Source organism: Sesamum indicum, unplaced genomic scaffold, assembly GCF_000512975.1.
Source record: "Sesamum indicum cultivar Zhongzhi No. 13 unplaced genomic scaffold, S_indicum_v1.0 scaffold00145, whole genome shotgun sequence".
NCBI classification, from domain to species: domain Eukaryota; kingdom Viridiplantae; phylum Streptophyta; class Magnoliopsida; order Lamiales; family Pedaliaceae; genus Sesamum; species Sesamum indicum.
In genome coordinates, this window is record NW_011628061.1 from 122,431 (window position 1) to 134,920 (window position 12,490).

General features: G+C 36.7%; 1 pseudogene; it reads right to left on the reverse strand.

Moving 5' to 3' along the window:
• Positions 1-8,103: 8,103 nt before the first annotated feature.
• Positions 8,104-12,490, reverse strand: part of LOC105179345 — a 63,835-nt pseudogene continuing 59,448 nt past the window's right edge.

The window sequence follows — 12,490 nt, forward strand, 5'->3', positions numbered from 1 at the left end:
TATATATATAGTCAAACCGGGTCGGACTGGGTGGAGCGGGTCGGGTACCGGGTAGGGGCCTCCAAGTGACGGTGGGCTTGGTGTGAGTGGGCCTTTGTATTTGGGCCATTATATCTAACAGTCACAAATTTGGGTTTGTGACAGATTTATTAAGAATTCCACCATAAAAATTTTGTTATCTTGTAGGAACTATACTAATATCCTATAATAACTCTATTAGGGTATTAAAATATCACAATAGTGATGAGTACTTGGGGCTATTAAACCAAACCTATATATATTCATTTCGTTTCATTTAATCCAGGTTCATAAGATAGTGCCCTTTCATTCATTTGCGTAGGTGGTAAGGGGGGTGTAAATATATTGAAAAATATACCGGTAGACTAGTCCAATGATGTAACAAGTGATGAAGGAATTGACAAGTATGTTTTTTTGTGATATCACAAATGAACAAATTACCCCTTATGAAAAAATAAATAGCGATTTACCTCTTTATATTTTTTAAAATATAACAATTTATCTCCCTGTATTTTTTAAAATGAAGCAATTTACCTCCCTATATAAGGAGGTAAATTGCTTCATTTTAAAAAGTATGCGTGGGTAAATTGTTATATTTTTTTCATAAAGAGGTAATATGCTCATTTTAAATATCACAGGGGGATAAATTGCTTTCACCCTTATATTTGCAATGCATTTTATTCAATTGGGTCAGATCTTATCAAAATAAAAAAAAAAATCAAATAAAGAAGGTTTTGGCTTATATTAATTGTGGTTAACCTGTTCAACCTCAAAAAATAAAAATAAAAGAACAACTTTGTTTGTTAAAAGGATTCGTATCAATGTTAATGTTCATAAATTCCATACTAGATGTATGTGTATTTCTTGATGGAAATATGTCCTTGATGATTTATTTTTTAAATTAAATTTAGGTTAAAAAACTGTTTTACATATTCTTTTTTCATTGAAATTTCATACAGACTAGATAATGAGAGGAACATTATGTGGTTTGAAGATGTACTGTTGAAGTAAATGATTTTATTACTGGACGATAGAAAAGAAAAGGTTCAAATTACATATTACTGTATGTTTCAAAATTCAGTTAAAATTCCCTATCTATTCTAAAAATAAGCGAAAAAGAACCCCTCTATTTTCATAAATGTAGCACACTTGTCCCTCACTGTTAGTTGAACTTAACGGTATTAATTTTTTTGTCAAAAGACCGTTATGCCCTTATCTATGATATATTATTTTTTATTTTCATAACCGCTGAAATGTTTTCGTTGCATAACAGTTGTAGGATTTAATCAATACATCTCAACTGTTAGATCTAAATTATTAAGGGTCAAGATTTGATCAATTTTTATATATATTATGTTTATAATGATAAAATATAAAATATAAAATAAGAAAACTAACCCTACCCCATCACCTTGCCCCCCTCCCACCTCCACGTGCCGCCAAACGCAGAGGGGGGCGACGTCCCAACACCGAGGAGGGTAACGGTGATGTCATAACGCCATTGCCCCCAACCTAAGCAACCATGATGATGCGGCTTCCTAGGCTAGGGGCAAGCCTAGGGTTTTTATTTTCTTTTATGTTTCTAGTAATTTTAGAAGTTGACTTAAGAAAAAACAAAATTTAAAAATGATAAGAAAAATTAATTTAAATTTTTAAAATTTGAAAATACCAAAAAAAAGTAGTAAAATTTTTATTATAAATACTGATGGCGTGGCCGAACGAATTATGGCCCAATAACGAATTAAAAAGCCCAACACTCTACCTCTTGACCCAAATTCTCGTGAAAGCCCACCTCGGGGAGCCCAGTGTTTGCGGCCCAGATGCCAAACAGACAACCCTACTTTCCCTTGTTAGAAATGATGACCAAAAAGCCAATTGAATTGGTTGTTTTGGAAATCATTTAGCAATGCTTATGAATGTGATATTATCTTGATGAATGTAGTAAGCATTCATATGTGGCACCGTGTGTTTGTGGTGCTTACTATTTACGTTGAACGGTGTTTAACGTCACAACAAATGCCCACAAACCAATTGAATAACCCATGTAGTTGGGCTGCGCATTGGATGGTAGCTATGAAACCAACTTCTGAAGGTTGGTTTGAAACGTTCCAAGTCCAGGACCTCGAGACTGAGCATCAAGAGTCCTATAGAGACTTGTACTACGTATTGCATTCATTGGATGAGTGCCTTGTTTCATCGGCAACAGACATGGGATGTCTTTGCAATTTTAGTAGATTAGTTGATTAGGTTGTCAGTTGATTGAATTGACTCGCGGGAATCATCATATGGAAGCCTTCGAGGCTTGGTTGGTATGACTTGAATTTCCAGCTCCGATAGTACAAGATTAGTCCTTGGACTTGAGGATCATGGCAATCGCATGCATATGATGGCTATATCTTGGATTTAGCGAGAGATGACTGTGCCTTCGATATGGTCATTATAAGTCTTTTCCAGTGTAGTCAGATAATGTTTTGAGGATGGTGGATTTCAAGATAGAATCCATCCCTTATCAGTATATGATGGATATATCTCCTATGCGCTTTGAGATGGTTTAGACTCTCTAAGTCTGTGGCCATAGTGATTGGTCGAATAGAAAATGGTTCCCTTTGTCGACCAATAGAGTAAACGCATGTCAAGTATTTAGCATAGTTGCCTGGTCTAGGATGAAAACCGACGCCCAATTCCATTTTCTAGATTAAGGTCGAGAGATGATCGACGGAATGACCGTAATTGTATGGAACTCGAGAGCCTAAATGTTCACGCCAACAATCACCTAGTCTCTAGTGCCATGGACAGTTTGCTAGACGGCCACCCATAGTGACGGACGTTTTTAATTGATGGTTATTTGAAAATAATTAATTTAATTTAATTTAATTAATTAATTGTGTTGGACATAAATGCTCAAGTCTAGCTGAGGGTGAACCTAAAGAGTCACACACAATTCACTATGGAATTGATGGAATTAATTTGGTTTTAATTCGAGAAGAAACGAATTAATTTAGTTGGATTAAATTAATTCAAGGAGAATATATATAAATAATCGGATTATTTATTTAATAATCCATTTGATGGATGGATCAAGAATTAATTAATTGAATTAATTAATTTTGAGCTTAAAATCTTTAAATTAATTGTATTAATTTAATTGATTTGGCTTAATTAATTGATTGGATCAATTAATTAGAATTTGGGATTAAATAAATTTTGGACTTAGTTGGGCTAAAATGAATTTAATTAATTATAGTCTAATGGGCTTTGGTTGGGCTTGATTTAATTTAATTAAATCTAGCCCGGGAACAAGTTAAGGAGGAGTTGAAACTCCTCACCATGACCACCATGATTAAGATAATGGAGTGGTTATTTTCATCATTGTTGAAGGTTATGTGCATGTGTGTGTATAGGTTGTCTTGGAGGCAAACTTGCTGGTTATTGAATTTTAAATTCAATTGTATATAATATACAAAAACTACACCCATATCATGCATAACCAACAACAAAAGCCACAAAATTTTGCTCCCTTTTTCTCTCCAAAAATATTCTCCTTTTTGTTCTATATTGAATTGGATTCAATTTAGAATATAAAACATTCCAAAAGCACTAATCAATAGTGTTTGTTTGGAGTTGTTTTTCTTCTAGTTGCTTGTTCTATCTAGGAATAAAACAAGAACTATATCTCTTCCTTAGTGTGGTGTGGACAAATTAAAGGGGTTCTAATTTGGATCCTAAAGTGAACGAGAGAACGTAAAGGGAACAATACATGTTGCTGCTCAACTATAGAAACAAAAGGTAAGGTGTTCAATTTTGTTTCTATGTTTTTAGTTTCATCCTGCAGCCACTTATCTAGCATTGTTATTTGTTTATTATTATGCTTTTGACAAACACCGAACGCATGGAAATTTCAAATGGAACACCCATGTGAACTGTTTTAAATAATTTTTTTATTTAATGCTTCTGCCGCGTTCCCGGGCCATACCGATTCTTACAGTGGTATCAGAGCCCGGTTCGGTGTTGTGGCTTTAGGATTAAGATGCTATTATGTGTTGAGCATGAACAACGTGTTTAATATGCTTTTCAAAAGCATGTTTTATGGCTTTGTGGCATGATTGTATGTTTAGAAAATGTGTATTAATTTTGCTTTTAAATTATAGATATCTATGCATTTTTTAAAATTGAATTCTCTATAAATGCATGGTTTTTTTCAGTTCATTAATTACAAAAATAATTTTTTTTTTTTAAAAACGGAGTTCTACGGTCGTTGCTGCACTGCCAATCAGTGACTTGCCGGCAGGGCAGAGCACGCGCGGCTGGCAGGGGCGACTATGCGCGTTAGGGGCAACTGCGCCTACGGTCAGCAGTAGACGGTCGTTTGCTGTCCGAACGGCTGGGTTGTTTCGTGCCGTTTTTTCTAGAAAATTGATTTTTTTTATTTTCTGTAATTTTTCTCAAATTATTAATTTTGAAATATTTTAATTTTAGTTAAATTGAATTTTTCTAAAATTAAATTATGCCTTAAATTAATTTGAAAATAGTTTCCAAACAAACAAAATAAATTATAGTTTGGATGTATGGTTCATATTCATTTTTTAATTGCATTATTAGTATGTTATTTCTGCATTTAATTCTGTTTTTTGGTATTATATATTGGATATCTATTGTTAAATACGTGAATTCTATTTATTTGGATAACATGTTTATATTTGATATAAATGTGTTAATTATTGTTATTGGATAAACAATGGGGATGATCACAAAGCCCATTGGCCAAATGTATGATTTATTTTATATTGGGTGAGGCCTGTGTGCCTATTTGTTTTGATTCCTTCTTTCGTTTTTAGCCTTGAAATAATAAGGCTCGCTTTCTCCTTCCTTTTGTATTCCCCCCAACTTTTGATTGGGGTTTCCAATTTCAGTTGTAATGAAAGTAGTTAGCATTGTGAGGTTCATTTATTTTGAATAAATGTATGCTTCCAAGGATAGGAAGGCCTAGGCTTGTTGGACGGTGCTCGGCGAAACTCACGCCAGAAGAAGAACAAAGAGGAAGGCCCATTAAAATGATAATGGGTTACTATTTTGTAATAGTTAGGGCCATACCTTAGATTGGCCATAGACTCACTGTGGGCTCAGTGGGTCACTAAGAATTGGGCTTGTGATCATCTAATAGGGGCGTGCTAGGCTTGTTTTGCATGTGGTGTATGTTTTAATATTTGGAGTATTTTGTATTTAGAATGCATCTGTTTATACTCAATGATTAAAATTGATGCACGCAAAATTTTATAAGGTTGAGGTCTCGATTACAACAAACTTAATTCTTACTTGGATGGTCCAAGGGAAATATTAGGCCCATAATGGATTAAAATTCAAATGGTTTGATTAAATCTAAGCCTTCCATCCACAACAATGTGGTGTGGATGTTACTTTCACCCATTTGTGGTCTCACGAGTCATGGCACTTTTGAAATGAAAGAAAGCTACACTATTATTGTGAACGAATAGAATATACTCCTGTTTTCCTATCTCACGAGTCGTGGGGGGCGGCAGTTGAGATATTCGTTTGGTTGATGGGTCGGGCCTAACACTGAGTAGCGTGATCCGCTTGGAGTTCTCGGGATCATGTAAAAGAGGCGAGGCAAAATAACTTGGGGATCTCATTACATGAGAATGGTACAGGTTACCTCTCACAAAACCTTTTCTTGTGTGAATCGTAAAAACAGGGCATGGAGAATTGCGTTTTTGGACTCCAAGCCCACTAGAAAATGGTTTTTCGAAAATCCCACTTGAGAGTGGTGGGGTTTTTGAAGAAATAGTGGGACGGGTTAATGACTGAAGACCAAGTCTTAAACTTGATATATAATATTACAATAATCTACTAAATTTCTATTTACATTTGATGTTAGTGTCTAAGAATCCACTTACTGTAATTCTTGAGACTAATAAATTTAATAAAACAAACTACAAATAATTGGTTGTGAAATCTTAAGATTATCCTAGATTTTGATAACCAGACCTATATTCTGGATAGGTCTCTTCCTCGAAATTTGCCAGAAGTGTGCACATGCGAAGAACGTTTAACGTTCGAGTAGTGGCATGAGGACAACCGTCAGGTTCGCAGTATCCATTTTAGTCGCATAACTTTCCCAAACCACTCAATTTTGGTCCTCTGACAGAATCTGAAAGGATTTGGGCTAAATTTTGGACCTTTTTACCCCTCTAATACTTTCAAGTGCGAATTTTAGTCCATTTTTACTATTCTTGCATTTTTTTTATATTTTCACCCATGCTCGCCTAAAATGGTATATTACATTTGATATTATTTATCCACTAATGGAGGAGACTTTTCGAGAGAAAATAAAACTGAATGAAAGTTCAATTTACTCTGAAAATAGGGAATATTTCTGGATTCTGGAAATAGAAAGAAGAGAAATTCTCATGGAAATTCTTGACAAGTATTACAACGGTCCCAAGATTATTGATCCAAAACTTCTCACGCCAAAAGAAGAACAGGAGTGGCTGAGAAATTTTGAGGTTCGACAAGTACTACCAGGAAATGCAGTGAGGCATCTACACTCCATTGAAGTCCATGGTAGAATCTCAACTAGGAGAAACGAAACGGGTAAATTCCTATATAATTTCAGTTCTAAAAATTATGACTGTTTGGAAGAACTCGAGCCGGATACATCGAAGATGTCCCAAGATCTGAGGAAGATATAAAAAAAAGTTCATGACTATGGACATAGGTTAATACAGATACCTATAAAAATAGAATCTTTGAACCAAAAGGTAGACAAGGTCCTTAAGATCCTTCCCAATCTACACAAGGGCCTTACAGATCTGAGGGCAAAAATTACAGATCTGAAAAGAAATCAAAAGGAGAGCCCTGAGATGTCAAAATTTAGACAAGAGCGTATTAGGGATGCCCTTGGAACAATACCTCTTCTAGATCAGAAGGGGATGGCCACGGAGATTCCAAAGCCGAAGTCCAGAGAAGATCTGATTATTGCATCTATGAGATCTATAAAATAATGGAGGTAACGAGAGTAGATCTATCAGTTCGACAAGAATTGACGGAATCCTTTTCCCAACTTGGGATTGTGGATTTAGTCAATATCCAAGCAAATGAGATCACTCCAGCATTACCACCACCGGAGGGAAGTATATGTTCTAATGATCCTCCACAGGATCAAACGATGAGAGAAAGTACGGATTTCCACACTAATGTCACTCCAACGTTTGTGGGCACCAGGCTAAAGAAAAATCTAGGAAGAAATTCAACGAGAGTGCCGGAGAATACACCTTGGGCAAGAACCATGCTCCAAACCTTACATCCATATGGTGCTATATTGAACCTGGATATTATCGATTTCCGGAATACTGAGAAATTTATAGACGAATGGGTTGCAGCCATCAAGATAGCAGCAACGACCCTAGAGCTCGATAAGAAAAACTTCATAAAGCTTGTAGAGTTGAGCTTGGAGGGATCCGTAAAGATTGGATGAGATAATACCCCAGAAGATACCAAAGCTAGCATCCTTGCCAGAGATCCAAAAGGTGAGATTGCAAACCGGCTAGGAAGACTTATCAAAATACACTTCATCGGAGATGAATACTTCGTAGGAAGTAGAGCAGAAAAGCTTAGAGAAAAGACTTATCAAATCAGACCGGATGCTTATTGTAGTCACACGGTTCCGCAGATCGTGCTACACTAGTCTCTTGCCCCGGACTTCGGACCACTCACCGCTTGTATTGAATGGGGATAGACAGATGCAACTTGGAATTATGTTTAGATTTGATAAGTACCTTACTGTCTCATCGAATTTTATCCCTAGTGTACAGAATGTCTAGCTACGTGCTATTGTAGGCATCCCTATGAAGCTGAAGGCTTTAAAGCCAGTCTTCAGGCAACAGAAGAGAAATAAGGATGACATTTCTTAAGACAGCCTAAACATTACTGAGTATGGATCGACAAGACGAACTATTACTCTTACTGGAACACTGTTGTCGGATGGTATATGCCAAGGCAGTGAAGCTCGAGCAAATCATGCTACAACAACGGGCAAAGATGCAGTGGATGAAGGGATGGGACCAATGCTCAAAAATCTTCTTTCGCAAAATAGTCCAAAGAAGAACTACTCGGAGGATCTTGCAAATCAATGACGAGGAAGGGAACACCTATACAGATCCAGGAGCGATTGTTCATGAGTTTATCTCCTTTTACCAGGCTCTATTAGGAGGGGTACGAAGACAACAGACTCAATATTGGGTACATGAGACCATGGACGAGACATGTGCTGACTGAGGAGGACACCGAACTTCTCCTCAAACCAGTTACGGTGGATGAGGTCAAGCAGGCCGTTTTTGACATCGCAGACGACAAGGCGACGGGACCTGATTGATATTCTTCCAGGTTTTACAAAGCAACCTGACCGATTGTGGGAACAGAAGTCACGTAAACTATTCTAGACTTCTTTGCATCAGGTAGGATGCTAAAGCGAATCAACACCACGCTTCTAGCAGTAATCCCTAAGGTACACTCCCCTATGATGGTCACAGATTTTCGAATTCTATTTCTTGCTGTAATGTCCTCTATAAGATCATTGCGAAAATTCTTGTTCAAAGATTGAGTTTGACTTTGGATAAATTGATAAGCCCCTATCAGGTGGCTTTTGTTCTGGGTCGCAGTATAGGCGACAATATTATGTTAGCACAGGAACTTTTTACAGGATACAATCAAACACGGCTTTCCCCACGATGTGTGCTTAAAGTGGACATTCGGAAAGCCTATGACACGGTAGAATGGGATTTCCTCCTAATAGTTCTGCACCTATTTGGGTTCCCTGCATAGTTCATTCGATGGATGGAGGAGTGTATCACATCACCCTCGTTCTCGGTTGGTCTTAATGGGAAACCACACGGTTTCTTTCATCACCCTCGTTCTCCGTTGGTCTTAATGGGAAACCACACGGTTTCTTTGCAGGGCCACGAGGGTTACGACAGGGACCTATTTGTGTTAGTGATGGAGGTACTTCATTTACTCTTACTTCAATTGATTGATCAGGACATGATATTCTCCTTTTATTGGAAATGTGGACCATCTAAATTATTTCAGCTTGGATTTGCTGATGATTTACTACTTTTCTGTAAAGCTGATATGGACTCAATTGGGGTGTTTAAACGGGGTCTGGATCGATTTGTTGAGTTATCCGGACTACGGCTTAATGTGCAAAAGAGCCATCTCATTTTATCACTAGCGGTATACGGGATGAGAGACCAGTTATTAGCAGCGCTCGGGTTCTAGGAGGGTATTTATCAATGCGATACCTGGAACTTCCTCTAATCTCTTCCAGACTATCAATAGCGGATTGCCAACCTCTGTTGGCAAAAATTGATAGTCGCATCCAGGGTTAGGAAGGTAGGACATTATCATTTGAGGGACGGATTTAGATTATTAAATCCGTTCTCATGGCTTTTGAGTATCTATTGGGCTTCTGCATTCATTCTACCTAAAGGTGTTATAAGAGAGATCGAGAAGAGATTGCGCTCCTTCTTATGGAAAGGTGCTACTAGTGGGGGCTATGCAAAGGTAGCCTAGAAAGATGTATGTAAGCCAGCTGCAATGAGTAAGAAATTATGCGATGTGATTCATTGTGATAGAAAATCTATATTGGTGGAGTGGTTGTACCATTGAGGTTCGTGGGGTTGGAGAAAAGTCCTTCGCCTACGTACCGTTATTCGACCATTAGTGGATTACCAAGTGGGTGATGGAGCTACCTTCTATTTGTGGCAGGACCCATGGCACCCCCTCGGATCACTTATTCAAAGGCTCCCACGTGGCCGCAACTCACTGGTCTTGGACTCTCGGAGAAACTAATAGGGTCATTATGGATGGGCATTGGCACTGGCCCTCATCACGGACATGTTTGGAGATTGTACAGAATTTGCCCATAATCCATGGAGACGATGATTGTGTTCATTGGCAAGATACGAATGGATGTCTCACTGTTGTATCACTATATCGTATCTTACACCCGTTGGGACCCAAGGTAGGTTAGACTTCATTACTCTCAGGCTCCCTGAAGATCGGTAGACATACATTCATACTGTGGCTCGCTATATTAGGGAAACTATCCACGACAGATAAACCGTGGTTGTTTTATCTTGGCATCTGTGTTCTTTGTGATGAAAGCGCAATAGAAACACATACACACTTATTTTTCCGATGTTTTTATGTCAGATGATGCGTCATAGCTGTGAGACAGGATGTTTGACTTACATGACCGAACTGAGACTGGGCCTTAGACGTAGAGTGGGCTACTAGGAAGTGGAGAGGGAAACATACTGTCAATTTATCCTACAGTACACTACTCGCTGCATGTGTCTATCATATCTAGGAGAGCAAAACTTGCACCGCTTTGAGCATGTTGATCGACCACCGAGCACCATCGCTGACATCATAGTGGATGACGTTAGACAAAGATTCATTAGTGCTAATTTATCGCACTCTTTTAGTAGTTTTGCATTATATAGACTATGGCGTATCCCATGGGTTGTCATGGGAGAAACCGATATTTGACTGTTGTACTGTACGTATGTACCTTTTTATTAATTAAACTTACATTTACCCAAAAAAATAAATAAATAAATAAACTTACACAAAACCCCCTACTGTACATATCTCTTTCAATAAATCTAATTCCTCAGACTTAAAATTTTATAAAAACACACATATATCACAAAAGCTAAATGAACATTTGACATTAAATCTCAGGGGATAAGGTAGTTATCCACTTTCATTTGTTACTTTGTCCTTTCACATGTTCTTATACATAAGAAAACTTTAATCCTACTAACCTTTAAATATGACATCACAATGTCCTAATAGCCTAGCATAAAACATTTTCATGTAATGTTATATTGATTAAACCACCACAATTTTCGAACGTTATTAAAGCTTCAATACATAGTGATAGAACTGCACAATGGCCAAGACTAAAACAATATAATAAACAAAAATTACTACAGAAGAGCTGAAACAATTTCAGTAACTCTTCAATCTATCTCTTTATTTATCTATCTATCTATCTATATATATTTCTATATATACAATTAAAAAAATAAACAATCTCTCAACAGTAATGTACATGAAGCCAAGTATAATTAACAATTACAAGTACTATGTACAACTCATACAATAAATCTAGAATACGATCCTCACTGTCCATTCTGAAATAGTTGATTGGTCATCCATGGCATAAATCTAGAACACCCACAATAAGCTGGTGGATTACATGTGAATCGACATGAAACCCTACATCAAGAGAAGATCTCCAATATATGTACAAATATGTATATTACACTCTCAATTTTGACAAATGTTTTACGGGTGAATGCGATTCACCCCCTGTGATATTGAAAATGGGCACACTATCCTCTATGAACGAAATATAGCAATTTATCCCCCTATACATTTTAAAATGATGCAATTTACCTCCTTATATTCGAAAACATAGGGAGGTGAATTGTTGTATTTTAAAAATTACAGGGAGGTAAATCGGTATTTTTTTTTAAACAAAAAACACCTAGAGGTGGGGGGAGCTTTTCAAAGTCCCCAGTCCTTCTATATTAAAATGCACAAAATAGTTACAGCGGGAAGAGCTACCTCCCTAGAATTTCTAACAAAGCCATAAACAAGGAGTACTACTCGCTTACAAATAGAGCAACATTAAACAAGGAGTACTACTCCTTTACAACAAATGACACAAACAGGTGTACTAGAAAAATTATGGCGAGTCAACTTCGCTATTTATTTTTTCATTAGGGGGTAATTTGCTCATTTGCTATATCACAAAGGGTTGCTTGCCTTTTCCCCTATGTTTTACTTATGATTTTTCAAGATCTGGCTATGTAAGGACCCCACTAGCAGCCAGATTCCTAATTGTATATCGTCAAAGGCTTGTTATGTGAGGTGCAATACTGAAAAAAAGAGGTCATTGCAGATCTTAGTTAGAACTATTCTTATAGAAAACACAAACATATTACCGCAACTGCAAATAAAAAACAAATATATGTTATGAGTTCGTAAACTCAGTACGTTGCATGCCTTATTTTTGTTTTTAGAGCAACTAAGGTACGTCTTGTGTTCTATAGCATGCCATATTAAGTTTTCTTTTTGCACGTAAGAGTCAAGGCTCATAATATAGCAATCGACTTATTTGTTCAGTAGATAACTAAAACGACATATAGCATGATATGAAATTTTGATCTCCGAGATGGGCTAAAAAAACGAACAATGTTTGCCTTGATTTGTTTTGAAAGTTTTGGTGTTGTTTTGATATGTTTTGAAATAGTGACTCATTTATTTTTGTCAAAATAAGTCTACATTAATTATAGGCCCTACAACTAAAAAAATTATATATATACTCGTACATATATATAAATATATATTAGAAAGACATGATTTGACAATGAATAGTAGTTTT